Below are 15,492 nucleotides of genomic sequence, written 5' to 3'. Positions count from 1 at the left end.
ATTTCATAGCTAGTTATTGATATTCAAGTTTCCTATTTCTTCTTGATCCAATTTTACATTTTACACGTTGTGATTTTGTTAAATTGACATTCGTTAAGTAGAGCCCCCGGAATGGGGTATGGGATGGTGAACCACAGTTCAACAAAGACCCTAGGGGCCATAGGGTGCAGGCGGAGTTCTAGCAGCAGGATCTGGGGCACGTGCCTTTATTAGGTCCGTGGGTGGCATGTCTGGGGTTCCCCAGCTAAGCCCAGACTGGTCAATTCAAACCAATCAAAAAGAGTGGAGTTTTGTTTGGTAAGCTCCTTTGGTGGTGGGGGGGCGGGTCTTATCTAAGGAGTGGACAGGGGAAGGAGCTGGGAAGCAGGAGGGACTATTTATCACCAGAGGCTTTGAGGAAGTCATATCAGGGACTTACACTTACTTGTGACTCTGCAGAGTGTCTTCTAGAGCACGCGCTGACAGAGAGGTCTACTGTCAGTTCAAGGCCCCTGCAGGCCACTTAGTCACACAAAATGGATGCTGAGGCAGCAATATTATAGAGTAGTTTAACTAAACCACAGTGTTGAGAAACATGTCTTTTCCTGATACACTAATCCACTGCATCTAAATTTTCAAAATGATTGGCATAAAGTTGTGCGTGATGTTCTCGTATGAATTTTAAATACAGGTTTAGCTAATTCTTAGAGATAGAGAACAACTCGCCTGTAAGCACACCTTAGATTTGCAAATCAATCTGGACTTCATATCCCCACCCACTTCCTTTTCTCAGTATTCTGCAGTCCGGGACAGTATCCTCATGCCACACCAGCCAAGGTCAGGTACAGGACAACTAGAGACCACCCTGTACCCCAGAGCCTGCTGAAATTATTCAAACTATCCAACCCTAAACCAGTTCAGCTGCTTACCCTGCCTTGCTATTCCTTCCCATGAAAACCACAACAAAAGCTTTTGCCCGTGCTTTTCCCTCATTCCTTTTGTGTCCCTACTGACACTGATGCTTTTCTGTTTGGCACAGCATGGCAGTGGTGTGCTCCATACTCTTAGAAACACTAACAAGCTAACTTTTTGACAGCAATCATCTGATCTCTTGACATCACCATACCTGAATAAAAATAAAATCTCAGGTACATTTTAAAACAATGACACTCATAATAGAATGGCTAAATTGAAAAAACTACCCGTATCAAGTGTTGGCAAGGATGTGGAGCAACTTGATCTCTCCCATACCACTGATAGGAATATAAAATGATACAATCACTTTTGAAAACATTGCGCAGTTTCACAACGGTTAAAAATACACTTACCATATTCCGCTTATTGATGTGTACCCAAGAGAAATGAAAACATACTGCCATAATAAGACTTGAATGCCAATGTTTATTTGTAATAGCCACATGTGAACACAACCCAAATACTTCTCAAACAAATTTTGGTACATCCATGCAAAGAAATACTATTCAATAATTATGCAAGCGATTGATTCATATAACACTGATGTTTTTCAAAATAATTACACAGAACAAAAGAAGTCATGCAAAAAGGAAACATACTGCCTAGTTTAATCTGTACACAGTTTACAAAATGAAAACTAATCTACAGTGAACATAGTAGATCAGTGGGTGTTAGTTGTATGGGACAGGGAGGAGAGGGAGAATGGTCTGCAGGAAGGGATTGCAAAGGAACATGAGAAAACTTTTAGGAGTAATGGAGATGTTTATTATCTTGATTTTGTAATGGTTTCAAACTTGTATCTATATGTCAAGATACATCAAATTGTATACTTTAAAAGTGTGCACTTCATTGTAAGTCCATTAGACATCAATAGAGCTCTTAAATGAATAAGAAAGGGAAGAAAAGAGGTTTGGCTTCCTCACATCTCACCCAAAATACCACAGAATGTCACTCTCATATTCTAACCTAATGTTGATTTACGTTAAATAAAAATCTGATACCTATTAACATAGAATCATTTTTAAACTACAGTGCTATGGCTATTATTCATACTAAAGGTAAGTCAGCATAGATTTATTTGCTAATGCAACACTTCATTAGAATTAATTGGAGATAATGTTATGTCAATCATATTGAAATTTTCTTCCACAGATTTCACTCAATCAACAGTGGTTAAAATATTATTAAGTATAACAATCAACATTACACTTAAAATGGTCTTCATGCTATTTTTTTAACTGTTAATCACCTGTAACTCTTCTTTTTTAATCTGTTAATCACCTGTAACTCTTCTATTGTCTCTATTTTGTGATCATTATATGTTAATAGCTCATTTTAAAAGAGCAATAAAACAAATCTCCAAATGTCTAATTATTTATTAAATTTCATTTCAAACAACTAAATTCTTTTTCAAGAAAGGTATTATCAATCATATGAACTTCCATTTAAAGCTTATATATTTTTTAAAGAGACTCACTTTATATTTGTTTCAAACTTTCCTTCATCCTTTCCTTCCCCCCTCACCCCCTCCTTCTCTCTCTCTCTCTTTCTGTCTTTCTTTCCAGTGTATTAGAAACACAAAAAATAGAAAAAATAAAATGTGTTCAAAATTAACCAGAAGTTTATAGTTAATTAAAACAATTGCATTACAAAAATAGCAGTTAAAGAGCCAGCCCCGTGGTTTAGCGGTTAAGTGCGCGTGCTCTGCTACTGGCGGCTGGGGTTCGGATCCCGGGTGCACACCGACGCACTGCTTGTCCTGCCATGCTGAGGCCGCGTCCCACATACAGCAACTAGAAGGATGTGCAACTATCACATACAACTATCTACTGAGGCTTTGGGGAAAAAAAAAAGGAGGAGGATTGGCAATAGATGTTAGCTCAGAGCCAGCCTTCCTCAGCAAAAAAGAGGAGGATTCAGCAGGATGTTAGCTCAGGGCTGATCTTCTTCACAAAAAAAAAAAAAAATAGCAGTTAAAGTAAAAAATGTTGTATAAAGTTCATTTATAAAGTCCAGAGACCTCTGTTTTGTTTTAAAGGAACTAACCAAATGGTAGAATATAAAAAGATATTACTCTTCAATTCCTTTATAATTATGAATGTAACAGTTAGTACCATTATACTGTTACTGCTGTAGTGATAATTTTTATGAAATATCTTTAGAAGTCAATCAATTGTTTAACCAGGAAGTCTTTCTTTGTCATTCTAGTAATGGACAGTAGTATATTTACTGAACAATAACTTCCTATTCCACTCAGGTTTTTCTTTTTTTTTTTTTTGAGGGAAAGATTTGCCCTAAGCTAATATATGTTGCCAATTCCGTTTTCTTCCCTTCCCTCCCCCAAAGCTCCGGTACATAGTTGTGTATAGTTGTAAGTTCTTCTGGTTCTTCTATGTGAGCCACAGCCACATCATGGCTACTGACAGATGAGTGGTGTGGTTCCACACCCGAGAACCGAAACCAGGCCACTGAAGCGGAGTGTGCCAAACTTTAACCACTAGGCTATCAGGGTTGGGTTTTAGTTTTTTTTTTAATGTATGATATATTGCAATATTCACATGCAACAGGATTTATCTGATTGTTTATTTTTAATGCATATTTTTTTAAAAACACAAATATATACTGAAATGATCAAAGATTAATTTAATCATGTGGGTTTAGGTGTTGTCCTAATTTCCAGTAAATAAAATCATTTTAACTTATCAAAATTTCTTCCCTGAAGTGTATAGTATCTGGAAAAATGTCATCTTTATTTAAAAAGTCATATTTAGATGACACATATGCTTTGGGACAATTTCTGCACTAGATAATATTCAGATATTCATTATCATCACTGAAAGAATTTACTAAAACGCTTTCCAACTGGTACTGACCTTTCCTAAGTTAAATAGATGACTGGCATCATGTTGATTTGACAATATTGAGAAAATAAATCTAAAAATATAAATAGGATAAGTATTTATATACTTTGATAGAACTTCTTAGCTTCAAGGTAGTTTGCAACAGTAGAAAAAATAATCTATGCTAGACTCTTATGAAGTAAAACCACTAGAAGTGCAGTAACAGGTTTGAGAGACATTAGAAATAACTTAATTTTTTTTTTAATGTTGGTTCCTATCTCTCATGGTCTTTTATTTATTTTTTTTTGAGGCAGATTGGCCCTGTGCTAACATCTGTTGCCAATCTTCCTCTTTTTCTTTTTTCTCCCCAAGGACCCAGTACATAGTTGTGTATCATAGTTGTAGAGTTGTAGCTCCTCTATGTGGGGCACTGCCTCAGCATGGCTTGATGAGTGGTGAGTAGGTCCACACCCAGGATCCGAACCAGTGAACCCTGGGCCACAGAAGTGGAACACGCAAACGTAACCACTACACCATCCGGCCAGCCTCAGAAATAACTTAATTTTAACTTCCAGACTTTTTCCACATTCTCTGACTTAGAGCAGTGACTTATCTTTCTAAACGCTAAAAAAAAAACAAAAAAAAGAAAGAAAAGAAAAGAAATTATGGAAGTTTAGAGTTGAGATGGGTTTATCAGGTCTAATTGCATTCTTTTAGACACCAAGTAGCTATGATACACTTTGCCCGTGGGTTTTCACAAGCTAATGGAGGAGTGGCTCTAAAGCCAAGCAGAACACCCTCAGTTTCACCCCAATTCACCTGTGTTCATACGCCACAGGGAGCATGGAAATAATGTTAATTCAGAGAAGATAGCAGCTTCGCTCAGTATATATTTATCCCATTTTTCTACTTTCTGAAGTTGAATGAACAACACTTACAGGAAAAAATGGTGAATTGTGTAAATATTTTGAATACTGTTATATTATTTTATAATCATTCAGTTCTTAAACTCTTATTTTTGAGGAAGCATATATGAAAAAATATTTATTTTTAAAATATTAAAATCAAATAGAATATAATGATTTAGCAGCACCACTTTCACATCATCTTAATTTCTACCCCTTTTTCTGAGTCTCTTTTTCTTTTCCTTTTCCTTTTTTTTTTTTTGGTGAGAGAGATTGGCCCTGAGCTAACATCTGTGCCCATCTTCCTCTATTTTGTATATGGGATGCTGCCACAGCCTGGCTTGATGAGCAGTGCACAGGTCCAGACCCGGGATCTGAACCTGTGAACCCCTGGCCACTGAAGCAGAGTGTGCGAACTTAACCACTACACCACCGGACAAGCCCTGCTTTTACTTTTTTGATCTTCTATCTCTCTTCTCCCTATTTTTTTTACTGCTACAACCTCCTCTTTCTATTTTTATGACTTGTCTCTTACTTTCTTTTCAATATTTTTTTCATACAACGTGGGGGAAATGGAAACGTTGAAACTACTTATGTTTTTACAAGAACAAGATGTAGAAAGAGAAATGAGGAGAGGGAAAAAATAAAATTCAGTAGCTATTTTTGCAATACGATTGAATGAGATACATTTTCATAATTATTTCTCTCATTGAAAAACATTTACTCTTTCAATATGTTTCTTTGGAGACAGCTGATCTGACTACCCAGTAGGTTACTTCACTTATATAGTGACTGTTTTGGGCCGGCCCCATGGCTTAGCGGTTAAGTGCACGCGCTTCGCTGCTGGTGGCCCGGGTTCGGATCCCAGGCGCACACCGATGTACCGCTTCTCCAGCCATGCTGAGGCCGCGTCCCACACACAGCAACTAGAAGGATGTGCAGCTATGACATACAACTATCTACTGGGGCTTTGGGGGGAAAAAAATTTTATAGTGACTGTTTTTCACCACCCTACTAAAGTGTTCCCTGTCAATATTCATTCTTTAACTTGCAAAAATGATTAAAAAGACTGAGGAGTGTAGAACAGGTTTAAAATACTGATTTTACATCTTGGATGGCCAGAGATTATCTCATTTCTGGAAATTTGCCACAATCAGAAGAAATATTAAGACTCTTCTTCAAGTATAAGCATACACTTTTTATTTAGATCTCACAACTCCACTCTCTGTTCCTGCATCTCATTCATTTTCTTCTTTTTTGTTCATATGCTAATAAAACAAGGTTTCTTGGTCTTGGCCTCTCAATATAGGCTGTCCAATATGCTTACTAGTTAGGCTGGCATAGTAAACACCATTGGAATATGGATCACAGATGGAAAAGAATTTTCCTTTCATTTTGGAAACATGCATTTTAGCAGTAAATGTTACATTAAGTAGATTAAAATTTATTTTGAGAACAAAGAAGCATGGTTGAAGTATTTAAGCATGGGAGTTTTGTAAAAATATTTCTTTAGAAATATGTCACTAGTTGCAATGTCATAAGAGTTGAGGATGCCAGCAACATGGAGAACTGACAAAAGTAATAAAAGTTGATGAATTTAGTAGATGATGTCAAGAGATACTAAGTAAGCAGGATAGTTTGGGCCACGTGATTGATCCCAAGCAGTAATGAGAAAAATGAGATGACCTGAGGCTATCCAACAGATTTCTGGTTGACAAAAATTTCTAGATATTGTGTTAATTTACCAAAAGAAGTAAAACAGAAGGAGGAGCTGATATCACTAGGGAGAAATTTGAGGATGGTTTAGATATTTTCGAAGTCACCGCATAGAGAACAACCCCTTGTTTAAATCTGCTTCAAGGACAATTTTTTTTATTAAAGTATTGTTGACATACAATATTGTATTAGTTTCAGGTGTACAACATAGTAGTTCCACATTTCGGTACGTTACGAAACTATCACCCTGATAACACTAGTAACCATCTGTCACCATACAAAGTTACTAAAATATTGTTGACTATATCCCCTATGCTGTACATTTCCATGACTTATTTGTTGTATGATTGGAAGTTTGTACCTCTTAATTCCCTTCATCCATTTCACCCTTCCCCTTACTTCTGTTCCTTCTTGCAACCACCTATTTATTCTGTGTATCTATGAGTCTGTTTCTATTTTGTTTTGTTTGCTCATTTGTTTCGTTTTTTTAGATTCCGTATATATGTAACATCTCATAGTATTCTTCTTTCTCTGTCTGACTTATTTCACTTGGCATAATACTCTCCACATTGTTGCAAATGGTAGGATTTCATTTGTTTACGGCTGAGTAACATTCCTATATATATATATATATATATATATATATATATATATATATACACCACAACTTCTTTATCCATTCTTCTACCAATGGAAACTTAGATTGCTTCCATATCTTGGATATTGTAAATAATGCTTCCATAAAAAAAAAATGCCGCCATGAATAAAGGGGTGCATATATATTTTCAAATTAATGTTTTTGTTTTCTTTGGATATATACCCAGAAATGGAATTGCTAGATTCTATGATAGTTTTTTTTTTAATTTTTTGAGAATCCTCCATACTGTTTTCCATAGTGGTTGCACCAAATTACATTCCCACCAACAGTGCACAAGGATTCCCTTTTCTCCACATCCTCTCCAACACTTGTTACTTCTTGTCTTTTTGATAATAGCCATTGTAACAGGTGTGAGGAGATATCTCACTGTGGTTTTGATTTGCATTTCCCTGATAATTAATGATGTGGAACATCTTTTCATGTGTTTGTCAGCCATCTGTATATCTTCTTTGGACAAATATCTATTCAGGTCCTCTGCCTATTTTTTAATTGAATTGTTTGTTTTTTTGATATTGAGTTATATGAGTTCTTTATATATTTTGGATATTAATCCCTTATCTGATATATCATTTGCAAAGATATTCTCCCATTCAGTAGGTTGCCTTTTTGTTTTGTTGATGGTTTCTTTTGCTATGCAAAAGCTTTTTAGTTTGATGTAGTCTCCTTTGTTTATTTTTGCTTTTGTTGCCCTTGCCTGAGGAGACAGATCCAAAAAATATTGCTGAGACCAATATCAAAGAGTTTATTACCTATGCTTTCTTCTAGGAGTTTTATGGTTTCAAGTCTTACACTTAAGTCTTTAATCCATTTTGAGTTTATTTTTCTACTTAGTATAAGAAAGTGGTCCAGTTTTATTGTTTTGCATGTGGCTGTCCAATTTTTCCAACATCATTTATTTAAGAGACTTTCATTTCCCCACTGTATATTTTTGGCTCCTTTGTCACAAATTAATTGACCATAAGGCATAGGTTTATTTCTGGGCTCTTTATTTTGTTTCATTGGTCTATGTGTCTGTTTTTATGCCAGTACTATATTGTTTTGATTAATATAGCTTTGTAGTATTGTTTGAAATCAGGGAATGTGATACCTCCAGATTTGTTCTTCTGTCTCAAGATTGCTTTGGCCATTTGGGGTCATTGGTGGTTCCATACAAATTTTAGGATTATTTGTTCTAGTTCTGTGAAAAATGACATTGTTATTTTAATGGGGATTGCATTGAATCTGTAAATTGCTTTGGGCAGTACGGACATTTTAACAATATTAATTCTTCCAGAAAGCAATTAACAAAATAGCAATAAGCACATACTTATCAATAATTACTTTAAATGTAAATGGACTAAATGCTCCAATCAAAAGACACAGGTAGCTGAATGGATTAAAAAACAAGACCCATATATATTGTCTACAGGAGACACACTTCAGATCTAGAAACACTCACAGACTGAAAGTGAAAAAATGAAGAAAAATATTCTATACAAATGGAAACAAAAAGAAAGCTGGAGTAGCAAAACTTATATCAGACAAAATAGACTTTAAAACGAAAACTGTAACAAAAGACAAAGAAGGGCATTGCATAATGATAAAGGGAACAATTCAACAAGAGGATATGGTACTTGTAAATATCTATGTGCCCAGCATAGGACCACTTAAATACGTAAAGCAAATATTAACAGACATAAAGGGAAAAATTGACCTTAACACAATAATGGTAGGAAACTTTAACAACCCACTTACATCAGTGGATAGATCATCCAGACAGATAATCAGTAAGAAAGTGTTGGCTTTAAGTGACACATTAGATCAGATGGGCTTAAGAGATATATACAGAACAACTTATCCAAAAACAGCAGAATACACATTCTTTTCAAATGCACATGGAACATTCCCCAGAATAGATCACATGATAGACAACAAAACAAGTCTTAATACATTTAAGAAGATTGAAATCATATCAAGCTTCTTTTCCAACCACAATGGTATAAAATTAGAAATTAATTACAAGAATAAAACCTGAAAAAACACCTATACTTGGAGGCTAAACAACATGCTACTAAATAACCAATGGGTCAGCAAGGAAATCAAAAAGGAAATTAAAAAATACCTTGAGATAAAGGAAGACGGAAACAAAACAGTCTAAAAGCAGTTCTAAGAGGGAAGTTTATAGAAATACAGGCTTATCTCAAAAACAAACAAAGGAAGAACTCAAATCAGCAGTCTAACTTTACCCATAAAGGAAACATAAAAAGAACAAACCCAAAGTTAGTAGAAGCAAGGAAATAATAAAGATCAGAACAAAAATAAATAAAAAAGAGACTAAAAAACAATAGAAAATATCAATAAAACTAAGATCTGGTTCTTTAAAAAGATAAACAAAAGTGATAAATCTTTAGCCAGACTCATCAAGAAAAAAAGAGAGAAGGCTCAGAAAAATAAAATCAGAAATGAAAGAGGAGAAGATACAATCAACACCACAGACATACAAAGGATCATAAGAGATTACTATGAACAATTATAGGCCAACAAATGGATAAATTCCTAGACACATATAATCTTCCAAGACTGAATTATGTAGAAATAGAAAATCTGAACAGACTAATTACTAGTAGTGAAGTTGATTAGTAATAAAAAAACTCCCAACAAACAGAAGTCCAGGACCAGATGGCTTCCTAGGTGAATTTTACCAAACATTTAAAGAAGAGTTAATACATATCTTTCTCAAACTATTTCAAAAAATTGAAGAGAAAGGATAGCTCCCAAACTTATTCTAAAAGGCCAGCATTACCCTGATACCAAATACCAGACAAAGGCATTACAAACAAAGAAAATTGCAGGCCAATATCCCTGATGAAGGTAGATGCAAAAATAATCAACAAAAATACTAGCAAATCAAATTCAACAACACATTAAAACGATCATACACCATGAACAAGTGGGATTTATTTCAGGGATACTTCAGTATCCTCCAATCAATTGATGTGATACACCACATTAACAAAATGAAAGATAAAAATCACATGATCATCTCAACAGATGCAGAAAAAACATTTGGCAAAATTCAACATCCATTTATGATAAAAATCCTCTACAAAGTGAGTATACATGGAATGTATCTCTACATAATAAATGCCATATATGACAAACCCACAGCTAACATCATAGTCAATGATGAAAAGTTGAAAGCTTTACCTCTAAGATAAGAAAAAAGAAAGATGTCACTTTTGCCTCTCTTATTCAACATAGTGTTGGAAGTCCCAGCTACAGCAATCAGGCAAGAGAAAAAAATAAAAGGCATCAAAATTGGAAAAGAAGAATGAAACTATCACTATCTGCAAATGACACGGTACTATAGATAGAAAACCCTAGACTCCACCAAAAAACTATTAGAACTAATAAATGATTTCAGCATACAAAATAAACATACAGAAATCAATTGTGTTTCTATACACTAACAACAAACTATCAGAAAAAGAAAGAAAACAATCCCATTTACAATTACATAAAATGAATAAAATACCTAGAGATAACTTTAATCAAGAAGGCTAAAGGGGCCAGCCCCGTGGCGTAGAGGTTAAGTGCGCGCGCTCCGCTGCTGGCGGCCTGGGGTTTGGATCCTGGGTGTGCACCGACGCACTGCTTGTCAGGTCATGCTGTGGCAGCGTCCCACATAAAGTGGAGGAAGATGAGCACGGATGTTAGCTCAGGGCCAGTCTTCCTCAGCAAAAAGAGGAGGATTGGCATGGATGTTAGCTCAGGGCTGATCCTCCTCACACACACACACACAAAAGGTGAAAGACCTGTATGCTGAAACTATAAGACACTGATGAAAGATATTGAAGATGACACAAATAAATAGAAAGATATACCATACTCAAGGACATAATTAATTAAGAAAAATGGCATTATTGTTGTTTTAGTTCTGTATCCCAGCCTGATTTATATCCAGGTTAGCGTATATGCTATTTTGCAAGATATCAGATGTGTAAAAGAATAGATCAAATATCAAATATACATAATTATAAGAAACTATTTAGTAACCAAGGCTTTATAATATGATTAACTAATTGGAAAATGTTTTATCCATTTTTACTATTTGGCATTTGATATACATCCATTAGAAATAATATTGTCTTCATTTTAGCAAAACATTAATTATATTAAAATATGAGCTTATATAATAATATATATATATTATTTTTTGTGTGTGTGTGAGGAAGATCAGCCCTGAGCTAACATCCATACCAATCCTCTGTTTTTGCTGAGGAAGACCGGCCCTGAGCTAACATCTATTGCCAATCCTCCTCCTTTTTTTTTTCCCCTTTTTTTTCTCCTTTTCTCCCCAAAGCCCCAGTAGATAGTTGTACGTCATAGTTGCACATCCCTCTAGCTGCTGTATGTGGGACGCTGCCTGAGCATGGCCGGAAAAGTGGTGCATCGGTGTGTGCCCAGGATCCAAACCCAGGCTGCCAGCAGCAGAGCATGCGCACTTAACCGCTAAGCCACGGGGCCAGCCCCGAGATGATATTAATCAAATTTGAAGATATATATTTAGTTTTTATTTCATATTTCAAAGTGAGATAGAGAAGAAATAGCTAGCTAGCTTAAAATAACAAAGGTTTCTAATGGCATAGCTGGAATTAAATGCAAATGATTTTTCCTATATGCCATTGTTTAAACTTCGACTATCTTATTAAACTTATCACTATATTTTCCATTGAGGCTTTTAAAGGAATTTTAGAACGAATAGCAGTAATTAAAGAAGACAGGAAAAAATTATAAAAAGAAAACATTTCACTTGTATTAGTTTCAAAAAATGACCAATGATTATTTTAAACTTTAAAAACTATTATATATGTATATGTATACACACACACACATATATATATACACATATACATGCATTATAAATAATGACATTCATAAAGATGCTTTTATATATGGGCACTGAGGAGAGGATCAAGGTGAACATTAAGGCCTGTAACAACAGGAGCATAATAACTTTGCACAAAACAGCTGTGAAAATGCAGAGGCTGGTTTATCAGAAAAATAATCTTTCTTTTTAATATGTATGAAGCTGTAAGTAGACAATTTTCTGTAATTTATCTCCCTACTGCATGCTATCATTACATCTTCCTGGATAAAGAGATCATAATGAATTTTGTAAATTCTTGATTGTGTTATCAAGCACTCTTGTACCTTGATAATCATTGCCTGATTCTTTGCAATTTGGAAATAATGATCTCCAGAATACTCACAACTTATTTGTTATCTGTTCAAGGAATCAATACAAAGATTGTTTTATACGATTAAAGAGTATCCATCAATTAAAAGCATGACAACAATATATTTAGAAGCAGAAATAACTCATTGTGTTTTGTACAAATTACTCTTTTAAAGAATAGACATTTTTAAAAATAAATTTTAACATAACAAACTGCATAACATTATCTAAATTAACCATACTATTATTATTTTTTATTTATTTATTGGTGAGGAAGATTGGCCCTAAGCTAACATCCATTGCCAATCTTCCTGTTTTTGCTGAGGAAGATTAGCCCTGAGCTAAAATCTGTGTCCATCTTCCTCTATTTTGTATATGGGATGCTGACACAGCATGGCTTGATGAGCGGTGCATAGGTCTGTGCTAGGGATCCGAACCTGTGAACCCTGGGCCGCCGAAGTGGAGCATGTGAACTTAACCGCTATGCCACTAGGCTGGGCCCATACTATTATTTTTATTGACCTTGGTCTGGCTCAAACATTCTTTTAATACGTCTTAAATACTATGAAGTCATAGACCTTGTGCTCCAATTCTACCAACTAAAAATCAATCTATACAGAACACACTACATGAGAGGACTATGGCTGAAACAACTTCATAAATTATGCAAACTACCAGAAAGCATGCACTTTTATTTATGTTTATGTTTTTCTATTACAATCAGTTTTGACATTCGTGACATTCCCTCTTTATTTTGCTTTTTCTTATAATAAAGACAACACTAAATCCATTAATATTCTGTCCACATTTCTCTGGATACTACATTTTTGAGAACCTGTAAAGCTTCTATTAAGTGCTACCCCCACACTGCACTTATATTAATTAATACACTTGGTCAATACCCCCTTTAAAATAATAAAAAACCTCCAAATGAAACAAAGCTCAATTGTCTCCTAAGCCTGCAAGGTATCACCCCTCATTTTAAACTAATACAATGGAAAGTATTGCCTTCTAACCATTCTTGAACTTGAACAACACATGGTAGTTTTTCCATATAGGCAAACATAATATTGCAAAGCTTATACAAAATACATTAACATTAAACCCTCACAATTAAAACTCTCAAATTGTTATATACATTTATATTTGAAAAAAATGAAAATTGATCTCAAAGTAGGTTGAAACAAATTTAAAAAAAGTTTAAAGATTGTAAACCTTTGTAATTTAAAAGTCATTTGAACGGTACAGACATACCTCGTTTTATTGCACTTTGCTTTATTTCACTCTTAATAGACCATAGTATGGTGTAAACATGCCTTTTATATGCACTGGGAAACCAAAAAAATCTGTGTGACTTGCTTTATTGTGATATTTTCTTTATTGCAGTGGTCTGGAACTGAACCCGAAAAATCTCTGAGGTATGCCTATATAAGAAAAGGTTACAAATTTGTGACAACATGGATGGACATTGAGGGTATAATGCAAAGTGAAATAAGTCAGAGGGAGAAGGTCAAATACCGTATGATTTCCTTCATTAAGTAGTAGATAATAACAACAATAAACAAACACATAGGGACAGAGATTGGATTGGTGGTTACCAGAGGAAGGGGGAGGAGGAGGGTGAAAGGGATAATTCGGTACATGTGTGTGGTGATGGGTTGTAATTAGTATTTTGGTAGTGAACATGATGTAGTCCATGCAGAAATAGAAGTACAATGATGTACACCTGAAATTTTTACAATGTTATAAACCAATGTTACTGCAATAAACAAAAAAATTAAAAAAAAAAAAAAATAAAAAAAATACAAAGAAAAGGTTAAAAAAAAACCTCACAGTTGAAACTTTTTAGACACTTTGTAATAAAGACTCAAAAGCTTGATTTGTCATTCACTTGAACTTGGTCTCTGTTAACTGAACTTTGTTTTCACTTTATACGTAACAAAATAAAGTATACGTCATGCGTCTCATAATGACGTTTTGGTCAACAAGGGACCACATATATGGCAGTAGTCTCCTAAGATTGCAATGGAGCTGAAAAATTCCTATCACTTAGTGATGTTGTTGTTGTAATGTCTTAGCACAATGCATTACTCACGTGTTTGTGGTGATGTTGGTGTAAACAAACCTTCAGGTCCTTCAGAAGGTATTCCAGAAGAAGGCACTGTTATCACAGAAGATAACAGCTCCATGTGTGTTATGGCCCTGAAGACCATCCAGTGGGACAAGATCTGGCTGTGAAAGACTGATTTCAATGATCCTGATCCTGTGTAGGCCTGGGCTAATGTGTGTGTTCGTGTCTTAGTTTTTAACAAAACAAGTTTAAAAAGTAAAAAATTAAATAGAAATGTTTAAAAATAGAAAAATGCATATAGAATAAGGACATAAAGAAAGACAATATTTTTGTACAGCTATACAATGTGTTGTAAGCTAAGTACTGTTACAAAAGAGTCAAAAAGTTAAAAAAATTAAGAAGTTCTTAAAGTAAAAAAGTTACAGTAAGCTAAAGTTAGTTCATTATTGAAGAGAGAAAATTCTTTGTCTTATAAATTTAGCGTAGCCTAAGTGTACAGCATTTATAAAGTCTACAGTAGTGTACAGTAATGTCCCAGGCTTTCACCTTCACTCACCACTCACTCACTGACTCACCCAGAGCAACTTCTAGCCCTGTAAACTCCATTAATGGTAAGTGCCCTATACATGTGAACCATTTTTTAACATCTTTTATATCATATTTTTACTGTACCTTTTCTATGTCTAGATATGTTTGGATACACAAATACCATTGTGTGACAACTGCCTGCAGTATTCAGTATAGTAACATGTTGTGCAGATTTGTAGCCTGGGAGCAATAGGCTAGACCATATAGCCTAGGTGTATCATAGGCTATACTATCAAAGTTTGTGTAAGTATACCCTACAATGTTGCACAAGGATGAAATCACCTAGTGACACATTTCTCAGAACATATCCCCGTCGTTAAGTGATGCATGACTGTATTAATAAGCTCAATATGAAGAATATATGAAAAACGGGAAAATCAGAGAAAGAGAGAGAATGAGACAGAAGTCACAGGGATTGGGAGAAAATGTTAAATTGGGACAAGTAATAGCATAGAGATAGTGATCTACTTTGCAAATTAGAAAATGTGTACATAATGTGTCAGGCTTGGTTTGACTGACATAACAAAAAATATTAAAATATT

General features: G+C 34.7%; 1 long non-coding RNA gene across 1 annotated transcript in view; it reads left to right on the top strand.

The window, feature by feature from the left end:
• LOC147916077 (uncharacterized) overlaps positions 1–14,158 on the top strand; it is a 35,572-nt gene extending 21,414 nt beyond the window's left edge. Inside the window, exons 3-4 of the long non-coding RNA XR_015553331.1 lie at positions 13,678–13,729; positions 14,107–14,158. This is a non-coding gene — a long non-coding RNA (uncharacterized LOC147916077). The remainder of the gene's footprint in view (positions 1–13,677; positions 13,730–14,106) is intronic.
• Positions 14,159–15,492: the final 1,334 nt, after the last annotated feature.

This window comes from Ceratotherium simum, chromosome 10, assembly GCF_057802395.1.
Source record: "Ceratotherium simum simum isolate JZ-2026a chromosome 10, ASM5780239v1, whole genome shotgun sequence".
NCBI classification, from domain to species: Eukaryota; Metazoa; Chordata; class Mammalia; order Perissodactyla; family Rhinocerotidae; genus Ceratotherium; species Ceratotherium simum.
This window is presented reverse-complemented; position numbering and strand designations above follow the sequence as displayed.